At 46.8% G+C, this 18646-nt stretch overlaps 1 protein-coding gene and 1 long non-coding RNA gene across 3 annotated transcripts in view; one reads left to right on the top strand and one right to left on the bottom strand.

The window, feature by feature from the left end:
- GSG1L (GSG1 like) overlaps positions 1-18646 on the top strand; it is a 204653-nt gene that overhangs the window by 11158 nt on the left and 174849 nt on the right. The gene's annotated exons all lie outside the window — the stretch shown is intronic.
- LOC120242188 lies at positions 1796-7778 on the bottom strand. The gene is made up of 2 exons (XR_005531030.1): positions 7489-7778; positions 1796-1995 (listed from the first exon to the last, which is right to left on the bottom strand). It is a non-coding gene; the product is annotated as an uncharacterized LOC120242188 (long non-coding RNA).

Below are 18646 nucleotides of genomic sequence, written 5' to 3'. Positions count from 1 at the left end.
CAAAGCAAATCCCATGGTGGCATCTAACATCCTGGGGGCTGGAGGATTGCTGTCCTATCATGGGCCTGGAAAGTGGGGGGCCGGGGAGATTGGTGGCTGCAGGAATGGCTACCGTACCCTCACCCCGCAGTAGCCCCATCCCAACAAATGACAAAAGACACACACACACACACACACTCAATCCATTAACAAATCCTATTGGCTTCTTTTAAAAACACATCCAGGGGCACCTGGGTGGCTCAGTTCGTTTTGCATCTGACTTTGGCTCAGGTCATGATCTCATGGTTTGTGAGTTCGAGCCTCACATCAGGCTCTGTGCTGACAGCTCAGAGCCTGGAGCCTACTTCGGATTCTCTGTCTCCCTCTTTCTCTGCTCCTCCCCCACTTGTGCTCTGTCTCTGTCTTTCAAAAATAAATAAATTGGGGCACCTGGGTGGCTCAGTCGGTTAAGCGTCCAACTTCAGCTCAGGTCATGATCTCACGGTTCGTGGGTTTGAGCCCTGCGTCGGGCTCTGTGCTGACAGCTCAGAGCCTGGAGCCTGCTTCGGATTCTGTGTCTTCCCCTCTCTTTGACCCTTCCCTGCTCATGCTATCTCTATCTATCCCTCAAAAATAAAATATTAAAAAATTTAAATAAAAATAAAAAAAACAAAAATAAATAAATGTAAAAAATTTTTTTAAACACATCCTGGGTCCAGCTATTTCTCACCCTCTCTCTGCCACCAAGACAGAGCCAGCACCATCCCTTGCCTGGATGACTCCAGCACAGCCCCCTCCCCCCACTGGTCTTCCTGCCTCCCCTTGTCCCCCGTAGACTGCTGAGCCAGCCTGTACACACCGGATGACGTCCTTCAATGGCCTCATCTTACTTGGGAAAAGCCAAAGGGCTCCCAGCAGTTAAAGGACCTGCCATAAATTGTCCCTATTGCCCTGCTACATTCGCCCTCGCTTCCGCTGCTGGGCTTTTGCACAAACACCCCCGGGCATGCCTTTGCCTCAGGGCCTTTGCACTTACAGTCCGAACACTCTTTCTCAGATTCCCACTCTCTCACTTTAATAAAATGTCCCCTTTTGTGTGGTCATCCTGTGACCCCCCCACTTCCAGCACACCCTTTACTACCACTCAGCTTAATTTTTTTCCATAGTACTTCTCCCTCCCTGACATTCATTTACATCAAATGCTCCAGTGACATGGCTCCTGCTCTGAGAATCACGATCTCCATCGACCCTGTTTTAGGGACAAGGACCCTCAGTCTCTTCAGGGAAAGGACCTCCTTGACACCGTGTCCCCACCACTTACAGGGCTGGTGCCTGGACCCACACCTCTTCCCCTCTGCCTTGGCTTCCATTGCTGGTCCTCAGTTATCCCTTAAAGATCCACAGACCTGGACCTTCCGCTTCATGACCTCTGCTCCATTTATCAGAAGGACGGTTATTTAAAAGTAGCCCTTCCCTGCCCTCCCCCCTCCCAGAAGCCACATTTCCTGGGATGGGTAGGAAGTAAACAGTTGGAATTAGTCTGAAGGAAGCCTCTGGCTTCCCATTCATGCTTTCGTTGACTTCTGTGAGCACCTGCTACATGCTACGTTTTGTCTATAAGTGCAGGGGTGATAGCAGGTAACAGGATACAGGAAGCTTTTAGTCTCATGGAGCTCACATTCTAGGGCAGGAAGACCGACGAGAGGCTGTGTGTACGTTTGTGCATTGCACTGAGGATTGCTGAGCCCCTCCTAAGACCCCTGTCTTCATGAAACAAAGGCCTTGTCTTCACAGAGCTGACATCCGAGGCAGGGTAGACGATGAGAATGGGTTTATTGGTGAGCCGGGATCACCAGATTGAGGCCAGAATGACCCCGGGACTCAGGAAACAACCAGACTCCCTGCAGGAGCGAAGGCTGATGGGAGCGAAGGCTGACTCGCTGTTTCCACATGTGTTCTTGCTTGCGCAACCTGACACACGTCTGTGACTTTTCAAGCGTGCCGCTCGTTTTCCTCCTAAACATGGTGGAGTAGAATTTTGAGACCCATGGTCATCTTTCCATACATGACCGCTCCCTCCACCCCCTGCCCCCCGCTGGCCATGTTGTTCTGGACCTTCAAATATTTTTCCGGCCTGGTTCTCCTCATCTTCAAAAGATTTATCCTCCTCCTTCTTCTTTTTTTTAATGTTTTATTTATTTTTGAGAGAGACATAGTGTGAGCGGGGGAGGGGCAGAGAGAGAGGGAGACCCAGAATGCGAAGCAGGCTCCAGGCTCTGAGCGGTCAACACAGAGCCCAACATGGGGCTCGAACTTATGGACTGTGAGATCATGACCTGAGCCGAACTCAGACGCTTAACCAAGTGAGCCACCCAGGTGCCCCTATCCTCCTTTGCAAGAAGAGATTACTTGGAAGGATTTTCTGGAAGCATTCTTGTCTTCTTTGGTCTTCATTCATTTATTATTCATTCACTTATTCATTCAACCCATTTACTGAGCGTTTCCTCTGCTAGGCACCAGGAATACTTGGCAAATGTGATGGATAAGGTCCCTGCTCGCAAAGAGTTCATATCCCAGTGGAGAGAAAATAGATAAGTTAATAAGATAATAATAGATAATCTAGTAATTTCGTACAGACATAAGTGCTATGAAATAGGGTCAAGAGGTGGCACTTGAGGGTGGAGTTTTTTCTTTTTTCTTTTTTAAAATAAAATTTTAATGTTTATTTATTTTAGAGAGAGAGAGACAGAGAATGAGCACAGGAGGGGCAGAAAGAGAGGGAGACACAGAATCTGAAGCAGGCGCCAGGCTCCGAGCTGTCAGCACAGAGCCTGACGCGGGGCTCGAATCTACAAGCTGTGAGGTCATGACCTGAGCTGAAGTCCAATGTTTAACAGACTGAGCCACCCAGACCCCCCAAGGTGGAATTTCTGATGGGGTGTCATGGAAACTTCTATTTGAAGTGAGGCTTCAGTGACCAGAGGGAGGCAGTGATAGGGGAGGGTGGCATTCCAGGCAGAATTAGTCTGTCCTTTGTGATGGGTCACCTCAGTTTTCTTTTTCTTTTTCTTTATTTATTAAAACATTTTTTAAACTTTTATTTATTTGAGAGAGAGAGAGTGAGAGAGCACACAGTGAGGGAGGGGCAGAGTGAAGGAGAGACAGAATCCTAGGCAGGCTGATTCGGGGCTCGAACTCACAAACCGTGAGATCATGACCTGAGCCGAGACCAAGAGTCGGATGCTTAACTGACTGCACTACCGAGGCGCTCTTTTTTTTTTTTTTTTTTTAATGTTTATTTATTTTTGAGAGAGAGAGAGAGAGCGCGTGAGCGAGAGCACAAGTGAGCTGGGAGGGGCAAAGAGAGAGGGACAGAGGATCCCAAGCGGGATCTGCACTGACAGCAGAAGGTCAGATGCGAGCCTTAAACTCCGGAATTATGAGATCATGACCCGAGACGAAGTTGGACGCTGAACTGACTGAGCCCCCCAAGCGCCCCTCCCCTCAGTTTTCTACTTACCGAGTTAATTTTCTGTGAGTTGTGTTTTCTCGGAAAATTATTTATCAAGAGTTTTGAACTTACTTGCATAAAACTTAGCACAGTATTTTCTTATGATTAAAAGGAAAATTCTCCCTTTGATCAGTTTCCTTTTTGTACTCCTAATCCTGTGTATTTGTGTTTCCTCTCTTTCTCTTGTTTTTCTGGCTGGAGTCTGCCGAGTATGATAGGGGCCCTGCTGGAAATTGCTTTTCAGACCCTCCAGAAAATGCAGCCTGGTTTGCAATCTTTACAGGGGATCTGTGCAGAGAAGCCCTGATAATTTGTTCCCCTTTTTCAAGCCTAGGTCTTGCTAGGCTGTTTCATGGCCCCTCTCCCCTCCTCCCCTCCTCCCTGCCTGTGGTTAAGAATCTGTTCTCCTGTATTTATCAATACTGTTTAAAATTTTGAATATGGCCTGTTTTCCTTTGGCTTAGGTTTTTGAGGTTTGTTTTGTTAGCATTTTCAAGTATTTGAGTTGAAAACTTTGTATCTATAGTTAAAAAAAAATACATTTAATGCTACGAGTTTGCCTCTGAGCCTTTCACTCTGGTCCTATCTTCTGAGTTTCAAAATGCAGTGCTCTCTTTGTAATGATTTTCAAAAAATTCTGAACTTCTAGTTTTGTCTCTAACAGTTCTGAACTTCAGAATAATCCAAGAATGATTTAGTAGAGTATCGAAAGGTCCCCAGTGCTTCGTCTTACTTCCTTAAAATTTTGGCATTGATTTCTAATTTTGCTGAATGATAGAGAACGTGGCCTGTGAAATTTCTGCTTCATATTTCTAAAATTTTTCTTTGGTAAATGCTTTGGTAAACGTCCCTGAAAAAGCAGCGATGTTCCCTGTGTGTAGGGTAAAGCAGCTTTATACATAATATTATTCAAGGACTGTCTTGTTTATCTCTCTTTGCTCTCTTGCTCTGTCAAAAGCTGGATATAGTGGGTCAAAGTCTTCCCCTTCCATAGCATTCTTTCCATTTTTACTTGTGCTTCTGATAGTTTTTGTTTTTATAAAGTTTGATTCGCTGTTATTCATCACAAAACGATTTGTGACAGTTATATTTTCATTGTGAGATTGTGGATTTTATCTTTTGTCAAGATAAAATGACTCTTTTCCCCTCGTGAATGCTTTTTGCTTTGGATTCTAGGTCTTCATATTTTAATATTGCTGTCCCAGCCTTGTTTTGTTTGTGTCCCCTTGATGTGTCTCTTCTCAGCCTTTTCATTTTAACTTCCCATGTCCTTCTGTTAGGTGTCTATCTGGCATGAGCAATGTAGTTACAGTTTGTCTTCTGGTACAAATGGAGCCTCTTAACCGAATAACATTTATAAACACATTTGATTTCCTTTCTCTAGCGCTCTCTCTCTCTTTTTTTTTGGTTGAATGCTTACAATTTTTTAGTCCTTTATCTTTTACTATATGGTTAGGTTTTGCTTCTTTTTTCTTTACCAATGATTTAAAAATATATGCACACTACTGTTAATTCTGTTTTTAATACTGGGACTCCTCTTTTTCTGATAATGATGCAGAGTGATATGGCATATAGTGCCTTTTTTTTTTTTGAAATCTGTTTTTTACTCAGATTTGTAACAACAATAGCAGAGTGGTCCTTTGCTTACCTGGTTTCAGCGCTAATTATAAGTCCCTTTAGTTTACTTTTCCCTCTGTTTTTGTTCATGCGTTGGGTGGATTTGAGCATGAGGTGTGACAGCCACCAGTGGTATGCTGGGTGCATGCCAGATGCTGGGATATAATCTAGGTGGCTTCCTGCCCTCATGGAACTTCTAGTTGTGTGTATGTGTGTGCACGAGTGTGTGCCCTCACATGTGAATGTGTGTGAATAATACACAAGGAAGCAAACCCATTCCCTCACAGGAGAGACATGTAGTTGAGACTTCAGGAGTGAGAGGAAGTGAGCCGTGGGCAGATGGAGGGCATGGCACGTGCAGAGGCTCTGTGTAGGGACAGAGTGCAGAGAGTGGGTAGAAGGAAGACGGATGTGGCTGGAGTATAGTGAGCTAGGAAGAGTGGTGTCAGGGAAAGTGGGAGAGATAGCAGAGATAAGATCAGAGCTTTGTAGATGTGGAGGGGTTGGCTTGGTCCTCAATGTGCATGATCTACTTCTTAGATCTTAAAAAACAAACAAACAAGAACAAACAAACACTAAGAATAGCTTTCCTTGGTCTTTGGATATGGATGATGCTACAGCTGGGTATAGAATCCACAGGTTTAAATCTTTTCCCTCAGCATCCTGTGGGCCTCACTCTCTGCTTTCTGGGATTTAGTGTTGAGGAAGAGATGTCTAAAGTCAGCCTAATTTTCCCTTTGTAGGCAACATTTCCTGCCCCCCCTCAACCAAATTCTTGTATAGTTTTTCCTCATTTATCCATAATATAGAGAAGTTCATCATGGAATTTATAAATGTTGATTTTTTAAATTGGCTGGATAGCTGTTGCTATCAGCTTAAGGAGGCTTGATTTGTATTTTCCATCATTTCTACTATTCCATTTGTTCCAAGCTTTGCTTCAAGGACAACACTTATGTATGGGATTGGTTTCTATTCTTTGACCTCTATGTCGATTATTTTCTCTCTCATAATTTTAATGTTCTCTTTTTTGTCTCATTCTTTTGGAATTTACCCTGCTTGGTATTCCCTGGACCTGTGGTTTGGTATCTGACATTAATTTGGGAAATTCTCAGTCATTATTGTTTCAGACATTAATGTTTCCATCCCCCTCCCCCCCCCGCCCCCGCTTTCTGGTATTCCCATCACACATGTTACACCTTTTATAGTTGTCCCACTGTCCTTGAATATTTTGTTCTATCTTTTATTCCTGTCATTTTTTTCTCCTTGCTTTTCAGTTTTGGAGGTTTCTATTGATGTATCCTCAAGTTTAGAGATTCTCTCCTTAGCCATGTCCAGTCTGTTCATCAGCTTATCAAAGGCGTTCCTGGGTACTGGTGTGGCTCAGACAGTTGAGAGTCTGACTCTTGATTTCAGCTCAGGTCACGATCCCAGGGTCATGAGATTGAGCTGAGCATGGAACCTGCTTGGGATTCTCTCTGGTCCCCCCCTCCCACCCCAGCCTCATGTGCATTCTCTCTCTCTCTCAAAAAGGCATTCCTGGGGCATATGGGTGGCTTAGTAGGTTAAGCATCCGACTTCAGCTTAGGTCATGATCTCACAGTTCATGGGTTTGACCCCGTGTTGGGCTCAATGCTGATAGCTTAGAGCCTGCTATAAACAAATTTTAAAAAAACAAAGGCATTCCTTATTTCTGTCACAGTGCTTTTGATCTCTGGCATTTCTTTTTGGTTCTTTGTTAGTTTTTCCACTTATATTGCCCATCTGTTCTTACATGCTCTCTATTTTATCCATTAAAGCCCTTAACATGTTCATCATAGTTGTTTTCGGTTCTTGGTCTCATAGTCCCAATAGCCCTGCCATTTCTGAGTCTGGTTCTGATGTTTGCTCTGTCTCTTCAAATTATGTTTTTGTTTTTTTGTCTTGGAGTATGCCTTGTAATTGTTTTCCTAATAGTTGGACATTATGTATTGGGTCAAAGGAACTGCTGTAAACAGACCTTTAGTGGGTGAGCTGGAGGGGAGGGGGAAGACAAATATTCTATGATTCTGTGATTAGGTGTGAGTCTTTTAGTGAACCTGTGCTCTGGGCTGTGACTGAACATATGCTTCTCAGTCCCCTCCTCTGTTAGGTGACATGGCATAGCTAGAGCAGGCTGGGGCGGAGTATTTGCCTTCCTCCAGATCATGTAGTCTTTGAGAATACCCCAGCAGGTTAGGATTTGGTTAGCTGGTTCTGGAAGGCAAGCCCTGTTAAGAAAAACAGAATGCTCTGGTCTATTTCAAAAATAGTTCCTTTCCCACTCCCCCTGCTGGAAGCATGAGAGGATTTTTATCTGATATTCATTGTGAGGACCTGGTAGAGCTTCTGGAGGTAAAACTCACAAAAGTATGGCGTTCCTGATGACCGGATTCCTCTGGAATTGTTCTCTCTCAGATTTGTCCGCACTCAGCCTCCAGCAACTCATCAGTTACAGGTCTGGAGTCCCTACACCCCTGGTAGTTCCCATGGCGGTTTCTGCTCCAGTAGGTTATACTCTGTCTCTGGCTGTCTCTCCAGTTTTGGAGGTAGCAGTTTGCCCTGGGACCTCACATCTCTTAGGGAACAAGAAGAGTTGTTGATTGCTCAGATTTTGACTTCTTGTTAGGACAGATGGTTGACTTCCGGGCTTCTTATGTGCTGGACCAGAAGCTGGAAGTTCTGTCTTGGATTATTCTTTTGCATTCCAAAATAGTTTAGAGAGTTTGTTCTCTGGCTTCTGGTATCTCTGAATGCTCAGGAGAGAGGCCTCCAAGCCCCAAATCCTTCATACTTTTCTACCCTAGTGATCAAGGTGAGACAGTGCTAGACCAGCTCTGGTGGTGTCTTGCTTTCTGTCCCCTGCGCCCAGCCTGGTTCTGCTTGAAGGGTGGGGAATGTGCCTCCACTGAGACAAGAGAAGGCTTGTGGACCTGATTTCAGTTCCAAGTCAGAGGAGCAGAGACTCAAAAGAAAGAAAAATCTCTGCCTCTCGAGTTGAGTCTCATGATGTCCCTGAGTCATGTCAAAACGTCTTCTCTTTGGTGGAGGTTTAAGTCTCTTGAACTTGGTGTTACTAATACTCTTCACCTGCCAGTTCAGTGTTCTGCAGGGCTGGGTCTGCCCTTCACTCATTTCGATGGGTACTTCACTCCTGCCTTTGTATCTATGGTAACTTACAGTCCTTCCCTTCCTCACTGCCTGGACTGCCTTCCTGGCAACTCTCCTCAAGGACATGGGTTGTCTTACCCTCCAGTCTCCTGAGCCTTGGCTGTAGTTTTCTTAGGGACACAAAGGAATGTTTTCATGAATTATCTGTGCTTCCTTTAATGAGTGCATTTCAAAGAGGTGCTTCTCTGTTCTATCTTGAGTATATCATTCCTCTTTTTAGGTTGTAGAATTGTCCCCCAGTGCCCTATGTGTAATTATTTTCCATGTGTTTCCTCATTGTGGGTATGGGCCGGTCTCTCCAGGCCTAGTGTTTCCTCATAAGTAGAGCAGGTTGTCTTTGATCTTTTTTCCTTACACCTGAATGCTGTTAGGTTCCTCCTCACCTATCTTAAGATCTTAATTGATCCTGATGGCTGGCATTTATAACACTAAGCCAATATCTGCTTGGGGGGATATTTTTTTAAGTTTATTTATTTATTTTTGAGGGGGGGATAGAGAGAGAGCACATGAGCTTGAGTGCCCATGAGCAGGGCAGGGGCAGAGTGAGAGGGAGAGAGAGAATCCCAAGCTCTGTGCTGTCAGTGCAGAGCCCAACATGGGGCTCAAACTCACAAACTGCAAGATTGTGACCTGAGCCGAAATCAAGGACTGGATGCTTAACCGACTGAGCCACTCAGGTGCTCCTGTTTTGTTTTCTTTTTTAATTTTTATTTGTTTTTTTATTTTTAAAATATTTTGTGACTCTGCTAGCTAAAGGTCAGACTCCCTTGCTTACCTCCTGGGGTTTTGCATATGGCAAAGAGGAATTACCTTTCTTTTTTTTTTTTTTTTTAATATATTTATTTATTTCTAGGAGAGAGAAACAGCGTGAGCAGGGGAGGGTCAGAGAGAAAGGGAGATACAGACTCTGAAATAGGCTCCAGGCTCTGAGCTGGCAGTCAGCACAGAGCCCGATGCGGGGCTCGAACCCACGAACTGTGAGATCATGACCTAAGTGAAAGTCGGACGCTTAACCGACTAAGCCACCCAGGCGCCCCAGGAATTACCTTTCTTAACAGAAACGGTTCATGCAAAACTTCACTTCCCAAGGCGCACCCTTCCTACGTGTCTCCCCATCTTTGCCCAGTTTTCTTTGCAAGTCAGGATGCAGTGCCCTGTTGCTTTTCCATGCAGGCTCTCAGCCGTGCGCCCTCAGTGGGAATCACAGGTGCTAGATGGATGGAAGCTGGAGGTGAAAGGTCCTGTTCTCTGTGGAAAGTGGTTCATGGGCCACAGAGGGGAGGCGTTGCTTCCACCAGGCCCGGCAACGTCACGGATGTAGGGCGCTGGAAGCCTTTGGTCTCCTTTCTTGGCTGCAAAGATAAGTTGGTTCATGGACATTCCTTCTTGGTCCAGCAGAGGTCATTGCCGATAGGGCCCCATTTCTAGCGCCCTTTGTAACATTTCACTGTTTTGTGTTTCTCTTTGAGGTTTTGACTGAAAGATGGCCAAGAGGGGACAAATCACACATCCCTGGGCTGCCAACAATCTTAACCTAGAAGCCTCCCATCTTCTGATGGGTATAGGTCTTGATAGATAGGAGCAAAGACATCTATCTGGATTATATCTGTGATCGACATCTCCACTGGATTTAGAATCAAGAACGTATAAATTGGCATCATGACCCATTCATTCACTCATTCACTCATTCATTACATGACTATTTACTAAGCTCTGGATTTGCATTAATATTTTATCAGGTGCTTTATCCTGACAGGTGCTGGAGATAAAAGATGGTTGACACTGGGTCTTTGTCCTGGGAGGAATTCTCCCAGTACCAGCGCTGTGTGATCTTGACTAAGTGACTCACCTTAGCGGTGCCTCATTTTACCCATCTGTGAAATGACCACCATAGCCCAAATGTCTGAAGGGACATTCAGACCCTTCATGTCTGAAAGGCTGCAACATGCAAGTGAGGTCTCTTCCACGGCTCCCGGTTCTGGGATCCACGAGCAGGTTTGCTACTTTCATGTCTGGGGGAAGCACTTGGAATGTAGGGAGAGGATCTGGGATGGGGACACTGGTGGAAAAAGAGAGTTTTGTTCATTCTTAACTGGTTGCTGGGCGGCCAGTCTGGGCAGGAGCCCTGAGTGCCCAGAGGGCCAGAGCCCAGCGGAAGGAAGGTTCTCGGTTCTGGGTGCTGGGAGACCTCTTCATCTCCAAAGGTCCCACCCAACTGCAGGGATTCTCCTTTTTCTTTGCTAGAAAGGTATCTATTCTTGAAATTTCATCCATTCTCTCATTAGAAAGTGTTTGAGTGTTTGTTTTGTTTCAGGGGGCTGTTTTTTGGTAACGAGGATTCAGTGACAAAAAAGACAAGGTCTGTACGTTTATCAGCTTTTCATACTTTTTTAGGGGGGAGGGTGGTAAGGCAACAAATAAATAAATAAGATGGTTTCAGAGTGTGAGAAATACAATGAAAGAAAGGTCTGGGGAGGGAGGCCTCTCTGGGAAGCTGGTGTTTCCCTGAGACTCGACTGACAGACAGGAGCCTCCCAGTGAAGATCTGGAAAGCTATCAGGCAGAGGCAGCAGCAAGCGCACAGGCCCTAAGTGGGCGTGGGGGCTGGGAAAGAGGTGAGTAGGTGATTGCAGAACGATCCACACAAGATGTCAGATTGAGCTGGAAGGGGTGGGCGTAGGGGAGGGTGATGGGCTTGGGAATTGTTTTGCAGGAAGAAGCAACAGGACTTGATGGGGAGGCCGGCAAAGGAGGGAGAGGAGTCGGGGGTGACCCTTGAGGTTTGACCCGAGAGATGAGTGGGTGGTGCCACTTGCTGAGAGAGCGGGGAGGAACAGATTCAAGAGAGAAAGTCCGAAATTTTGTTTGGGGGCGTATTAAGGTATAGATGCTTGTATTGACATCTGACCTGCTGAGGATTGAGGACAGTCGTCCAAACTAGTGTGTGTGTGTGTGTGTGTGTGTGTGTGTGTGTGTGTGTTCTGATAAGAGTTTCTCAAAGTTGGCACTGTTGACATTTTAAAGTTTTTTTTTAATGTTTATTTTTTGAGAGATAGAGCCTGAGAAAGCAGGACAGGGGCAGAGAGAGAGGGAGACACGGACTTCCTTGAAGCAGGCTCTAGGCTCCGAGCTGTCAGTACAGAGCCTGATGCAGGGCTCGAACTCACAGGCTGTGAGATCATGACCTGAGCCAAAGTCAGACGCTTAACTGACTGAGCCACCCAGGCAGCCCCAGCACTGTTGACGTTTTAGATCAGATCTTTCTTTGTTGTGGGGGGGCTGTCCTGTGCACTGTAGGGCATTTAGAAGCCTCTGTGCTATTAGCATCCACCTGAGTGAGCCAAAATGATCATTCAGATGTCTCCAGGCATCATTAAATGCCCTCTGGGGGACAAAATCGCTCCTGGCTGAGAAACTACATGATATCTTCCCAGGGACACTTACAGTTGTCATGGGAAGAAATGGAACACACACAGCACAAGGGCCAGCACCACCCCCTTCCTCGCCTGTGATCCACATCCTTAACTGGTCATATCACTTTTTCCTGATCTCAGACACCACCTCAGAATCCTTAACGCAATTGGCCAATAGCCATCATGAGTGACTGAGATTGGTAATAAGAAGAAACTCATTTAATCTCCCTGTTCTAGGGCTAAAAAAAAAAAAAAAAGGACCCAGAATGTTCTCTGTGGCCCACACACTGATTTACAGTAAACCCTCGACAGCAGTCTTTGTCCATCTGTGCCTCAGTGTCCCTGCGTGTCAGCTGCAAGCAAAGCTAACCGCTTTCTATGGATCTGACAGAGCCTTAAGTGGGAGGATCAATGAGATAATCTTGGTAACTCAATTTGAGTTTTTGGAGGCGGGCAGAATATTACAGAAATGCACAGCTGAATCATTATCTCATGGGGTGCTGTGAAGGTGAACCTGTAAATAATTAGAAAACATTTAGCTCTTATAAAGTGCCAGGTTTAATAATGGGAATAACGAGAAGGAAAGGCTCTCAGAAGTGGGCAGGCAGGTTGGAAGGCCTGGCGATAGGCTCTCAGGCTCTATGACCGAGAGGACGGAGCAGCGGTGCTCAAGGCTACGGTAATCTGTGTGTGATGTTTTGTTCAGGTTCCGCGTAACCATGGAGACAGACTCCCCCCACCCCCTTCTTTCCGTGGAGCCGATTCCACACTCCTGCACTGTGTATACACCATCCACACACGGCCCCCTTCCCTCTACCACGACTCCTTCTGGCTTGGGCAGAAGCGAGGAGTCAGAGGGGGATCTAGAGAGGGACAGCATCTTGGAATCTGCCAGCATGGTGGCTTTAAACCCTGCCTCTGCCCCTTCTGGAGTGTGTGATCGTGGATAAATCGCTCAGCTTCTGGGAGCCTCCGTCTCCTAATCTGTAAAATGAAGATAAAGCACTTGCTTCCCCTCCCCCAGGGTTATGGGAGGGGGGAGGGTCAGACTCCCATCTCGAAGGGGAGAAGCGCTCTGTGAGCTCTAAAAGACTGTAGGCTGTGGCTGCACTTGCTGTATTGTTAATATGGGCCGCAGGAACCCAGAATTACAGTCATCAAAATCCTTGATTAAAAGCCAACACAACCAAACCTATGGTTCGCAATGTCCTCTCACCCTAGGTCCATGCATGGCCTCTCTGTGTTTTATTTATGTATTTAATAAGAGCCCTGAGAACTGAGACCATGACTCAAGCAGCCTGCAGTGTGGAGCTGTGCTGAGCGCCAGGTAGGGCAGCTTGCCTGGGTGCTTCCCTCAGTGCTGGCCCGACTGGGTGTGTGACCACAAGTTACTTACCTTCTCTGTGCCTCAGCTCCTCATCTGTAAGCTGGGATAATAATAGTACCCACCACACAGCTGTTGTTACGAAGAGTAAATGGATTGGTATCCGTAAGGACCAGGTCTGGCAAATGAGCATTTGTTAAGTCAGTGAAGTTTATTAAGCCTGACACTCGACATCCATTTTCTGTAGAGCTGGTCCCAAAGCTGAGGGCAGGGTGGGGGCACAAGTGGACAAGCTGTAAACGTGGGCGGCTGGGGGCATCTAAAGGTGGTGGTGAGGATCTGTCCTTGGTGCTGATGTGGAGACCTTTAATCCATGACCCGCAAGACAGAATGGAGGGGACTCAGATCAAACGTGTGGCTATCAGGCAATTGGGAGAGGTCTCAGGGTACAGAGCGATGGAGAGAGGTTGGAGGTGGCTGCATCCCACTAGGGGAAATGTTAGATGGAGAAATGTAACATGTGGCCTCAGGTCCAAAGAGCAGACAAATAAGGTATAGCTGGTGAGTAAGACCGGACAGGCTTTGGTTGGTTAACTGACTTTGATGTGAGAACAGGGCTTGGCACGTAATAAAGATGTACTGAGTTTTCATATTATTATTGTTACTGATACTGCTGTTTTTGTGTCTGTCATTTTGTGCCAACAGCGAAAAATAGGTTCCAAAACCAGAATGTGACCTTGGGTCCCATCAATAGAAACACTGTATACAGCATGAAGGAGGTGTGGTCCCTCTGTTCCTTACCACTGTAGAGGCATGCCTGAAGCACTTGGGTTCAGCTGTGGGTGGCCCCAATTAAGAGGGGCGTTAATGAACTGCTGTGGGTCTTCTGAAGAGGAACCAGGAGGGTGACATTCACAGGGAATAGGAGGCTGTGTCTTATTCACCTGTTACTGGCTTGCAACTCTAGGAATTAAGGAGCAGAGGAATTCTTCCCTCATGGAGTGCGTACTCTTGCAGGGCGTATAAACCAGGCCCATGGCTCTCCTACACACTGGGAGCTGCGGTTATCAATGTAGGGGGGTTTCGGCTGTTGGGGAGAAGCATTTTAAGCCAAGGGAAGAAGGGAAAGCCGAGTGGTCTGGGGTATCTGGGAGCTGTTTTGAAATGTTTCGAGGGGGGAAAGGGTCTCACTTGTCTTATGAGACCCAACATCACCATTGGAAGAAGACAGTGCTGGGAGGCCTAACCAAAGGACTAGGCAGCTAGGTGACTGCCTTAGTGGGGTCCCCAGAGCCAACTCTGGGATGAGGGCTCAAGGCTTTGCATGTGGCAGTGCACTTGGGAGGGGATTCCAGAAGTTCTGGTGGGGAAAGGGGACTGTGAGACAGCGTAGGGGGTGTGGGGGATGCTTACACCTGTTCCTGAGCGGGTCACCTGTGGACTACAGGAGATGCCCCTGCCACGTGAGGAGTCAGGTACCTGCCCCCCATCTGCCACGGGCCACGGCTTGTGTCACTGACTTGTCCCCACTCTGAGTGCTGGCCGAGCCTGTGCTGGGGCCAAAGCGCTGGGAGGCCGCCAGAGCCAGGGACACGTGGGTGGCGCCGGGACCTGGCAGTGAGTTTCCTGAACAGGTTTAGTGCCTGGGTGACCGTTGATGGGGAGGTGGGCAGAGTATGCCCTGGGTGATGTGGGCTCTTTGGGCCATTTTGCACGCATTGCCCACCTGAAAGAAGCTGTGAATCCCAGACCTTGTCATCCCGCAGGTGATTGGGAGGTTTGGAGGTGGGTGGACATGGAGAAGAATAACTTTTCAGCTGTTTTTTTTTTTCCTTCCCTAAACCACCCACTCCAGCCTCATTCTCTGGCTAATTCTAAACAGGGAGCCCACTCAGATGTCAGCTCGTGGTCAAAAGTGCCCTGTTTGCTGACCCAAACAAATCCTCCACTGATTAATGGTGTTTCCCCTGAGGGAGTGTCCCTCGAACCGGGAGAGTGGTCCTCATCCCAGCTTTCCGCTGTGAGACTGAAGACCGGTCACTCTCCCTTGGGTGGAGGAGAGCTCAGATTCCCCATCTGTAAGAGGAGGGGAGGATGAGGAAATTTCTAATTCTAGAGCTGACATTTTCAGTCTCCGGAAAAGCTTGAATAAGACATTAAAGCAATTTATTATTTGAGCTGCCATTAAACTACCAAGACCCTGGGTAGAAATTGGGACTATTACCATGGTGTGGCAAAGTGCTTCCTAATATTTTATGAATGAATTGTGGCCCCATTAAAACCCCTTGTGAGGGAAGACCAGCCCGGGGTGGGTGAGGGGGTGAGTAGATGATAAGTAATTACTGTCGCTGGGATGTGCAAAGCTAGCAATTGGGGGGGTTCCGTGAGAAGGAGCCTCACCTATTTTATTTAATTTAAAAGGCACCATAAAACACCATTTAATATACGTATTCTTTAAAAAATATAGCTGTAATTAGCGTGTACAGAGTTGGAAAGGGAATTCACCTGGGTGCTAGGCACTCTCCCATTTTACGGTTGGGGAAACTGGCCGCCACAGAGGCTCAGCGACTTGCCTTGTAAAGGGGTTCTCCTCTGGGGATGATTCTGTGCCCAGGGAAGGGGGCATGGGGCAATGTCTGGAGACATTCGTTTGTCATGACTGGCGGGGGTGCAGCACCTGCTACCCAGTGGGTGAGGGCCAGGCTGCTGTCAGACCCCTTACCCGGCACAGCACAGCCCCGCAGCAAAGTCTGACCCAGCCCCAAGTGTCAGCAGTGCTGAGGCTGAGAAACCCACCTGGTGTCATCGGGCTGAGATCTCCAGGAGCCCTGACCCTGGCCCCGGTCCTGCACGAGGCACCAACGAGCCTCCGTCTCTTGTCTCCAAGATGGGCCCTTGTTCAGAGCGGAGATGTTACCAATGTTTTTCAGTCATGCTCTCCTTGGAGAGCCCTGGACTGGCTGTCTTTGAGAGTTTTCCTCTTCCCGCCATGCTATTTCCTCTCCTTAATATACTCCGTTATAGCCTGCTTTTCCATTAATTATTGTCATAAACATTTCTCCACATTCCTGCAGTCCTAGTAATGATCATGATTAAGAGTGTCCTACTACCCCATCCTGTTCACAAAGCACTCTTTACTGAGTCATTCCTGTGTTGCTGGGCATTTATTTTATCTTTTTGGTTCCTTTATAGTTTAATACCACAATGATTATTTTCTTGAATAGATCATTTTTGTTTGTGGAATTATTTCCTTAGAACTATTTCCCCAGAGTATCTCTCTCTTTCTCCCTTTCTCCCTCCCTCCTTCTCTCTGCCTCTCCTTCCCTCTCTTTCCTTCCCTTTTTCCTTCTCTCCTCTCTTTCCCTTTCTTCTCACTGTCCCTCTTTCTCTCTCCCCGCTTCCTTCTTTCCTTCCTTATTGAATTTGATATAATTTAAAAATTTTTGAATAATAATATATGCACATGATTTGAAATTCCAAGGCATAAAGCAACACACAGTATAAAGTCTCCCTGTTCCCAGCCACCCACTTCCTCTCCCAGGGGCAACCACCGGTAGCATTTTTCAAGTATTCATCTATAACCCTTTCTTATAAATGGTGTCACAGTCTGCCCACTGTTCTGCCTGGGGGTGTGTGTGGGAGCGGATCTCCTTTAGATGGGAGGGGGTATGAAGGCAAAGAGGGCCTCTCTGAGGAGGTGACATTTGAGTGGAAACCTAGAGGATGGTAAGAATGGAAGAAGCGAAACCGGAAAAAGAGTCAGCAAGTGCAAAGGCCCTGGGGTCAGAGTTTTTGGTAAATTTAAAGATGTCTAGGGAGGCTGATGGAGCTGGTGTAAGAGGGTTCAGATTTCTTGGGAGGGACATAGTCATACAAAGCCTTCTTGGCTGTGGCATAACATTTGGACTTTATTCTAATTACACCGGGATGCCTTTGAGAGTTTTTATGCAGGGAGGTGGTGGGATACGATTAGCATTTAATGAAAGAGCATTTTGACTCATTCATGGAGAATACTGGATAGAGGCAGAAATAGGAGGGTGATAGGTGGTGGTCCAGGTGAGAGATGCTTGTGGCTTGGCTTTTGGGGGGAGATGAGAGAACTGGATGGGTTCAGGGTATAGTTTGAAGGTAGAGCCAACAGTATCCACTGGCCAGTTGGGTGTGGAGTCGGGGAAGAGGGGCACTGAGGACAACTAGATTTCTGTCCTGAACCAATGAATGTGTTTCTTGCTGTAATGGGGGAGACTGAAGTGGAAACAGGTGTTGTTGTTTTTCGTTTTTTGTTTTTGTTGTTGTTTTTTATTCTTATTATTTGGTGGGAAGGGAGGGATCTGGGGTTCAGTCCTGGCCGGGTTGAGTTTGTGATGTCTGTGTGACAGCCCAGAGGTGATGTCAAGTGCAGGGGTGGGAAGAGATGTAGGGGAGGGGAGAGGGAAAATAGACCCCAGGGATCAGAATGTGATCCAGGCCAGAGACCAACTGAGAAGTCATTCCTGGGGAGTGCTGAATCTCTGGGCATTATCATTCATTTTTGTAGTTTATTTTGTAATTTTCTCAATTTCCATGGCCTGTAGCGAACTTGAAGACATTGTCTGGCTGCTTGTATTGCATTCTAGGGACTTTCTTACTTGTTTTAGTGGCTTTACCTCAGCTGGGGCGAGAACCAAAGTCAGCCAGGGACCTAAATTAAGGGGGAAAAAAACAAAACAAAAAACCAAACCTCTCTGGTTTTCCTGCATTCATGCATCTCCAGCCATGTCTACCTTGAAAGCCAGGGATGCTCACTGGAGAGGAACCTTCCAGTAAAGGGCGGGGGCTGGCTCAACTCTTCCATGTGTCTCTTGAATAACCAGGAGATGTGGTTCCCTGCTGATTTTGCTATAATGAATTCTAGTTGCTTTTAAGTCCTGATTTTCTCTACTTCCAGATTATTTTCGTTTCCAATGGGGTTCTGATTCCCATCAATGCCCCTGAAGCCCCAGGATGCATTTCCTCCCCCCTTGACCCCCTCCCCCCCCGACATCAAGGCATTAGAATCAGGACATGCATCTTCTCAGAGCGGCTGCTTTTTGGAAATCGACACGGAGTTCACCTTCTGTCAGACTCAGTGCTCAGTACATCCAGAAAGTGAATCTTGTATTTATATTAGCATTTTCATAAAGGAGCATTAACTACTTCGTTGGGGAGCTATTTATGGAGCACCGTCCGCACACTGGGGTCAGAACTGAGCTTCTCTCTTAGGCCATAGCAGCTTGCCACAAAGCATCTGGGGTCTTCTAATAGGCAGGAAATGGAGGTCATCCCTCAGGTCACGCCTCTCATAAATGGACAAATGGGGTACAGTTACCATGGAAACCTATCCACATCCATCCCGTTCTGTCCCTTCTCCATGGCCTGAGATCCCACTGTGGGCATTGGGATACAAAACTGAGTAGGGCAATTTATGTGGTCCCAAGTGACAAGTTCCAACTCCACCTTAAGCAAAAAGAGGAGTCTCTATTGGCCCACGCCAGGAAAAAGGTAGGTGGCTTCAGGCTGAGCTAGATCCAGGTGCTTGCATGATGTCGACAGGATTTAGTGTCTCTCTTCCTCTCCGCCTCCCTTTGTCTCTCCTTC

This window comes from Hyaena hyaena, unplaced genomic scaffold (genome assembly GCF_003009895.1).
Source record: "Hyaena hyaena isolate Hyena2069 unplaced genomic scaffold, ASM300989v1 scaffold_306, whole genome shotgun sequence".
Taxonomy (NCBI): domain Eukaryota; kingdom Metazoa; phylum Chordata; class Mammalia; order Carnivora; family Hyaenidae; genus Hyaena; species Hyaena hyaena.
The sequence above is the reverse complement of the archived record's forward strand: the minus strand, read 5'-3'. Positions and strand labels throughout refer to the sequence as shown.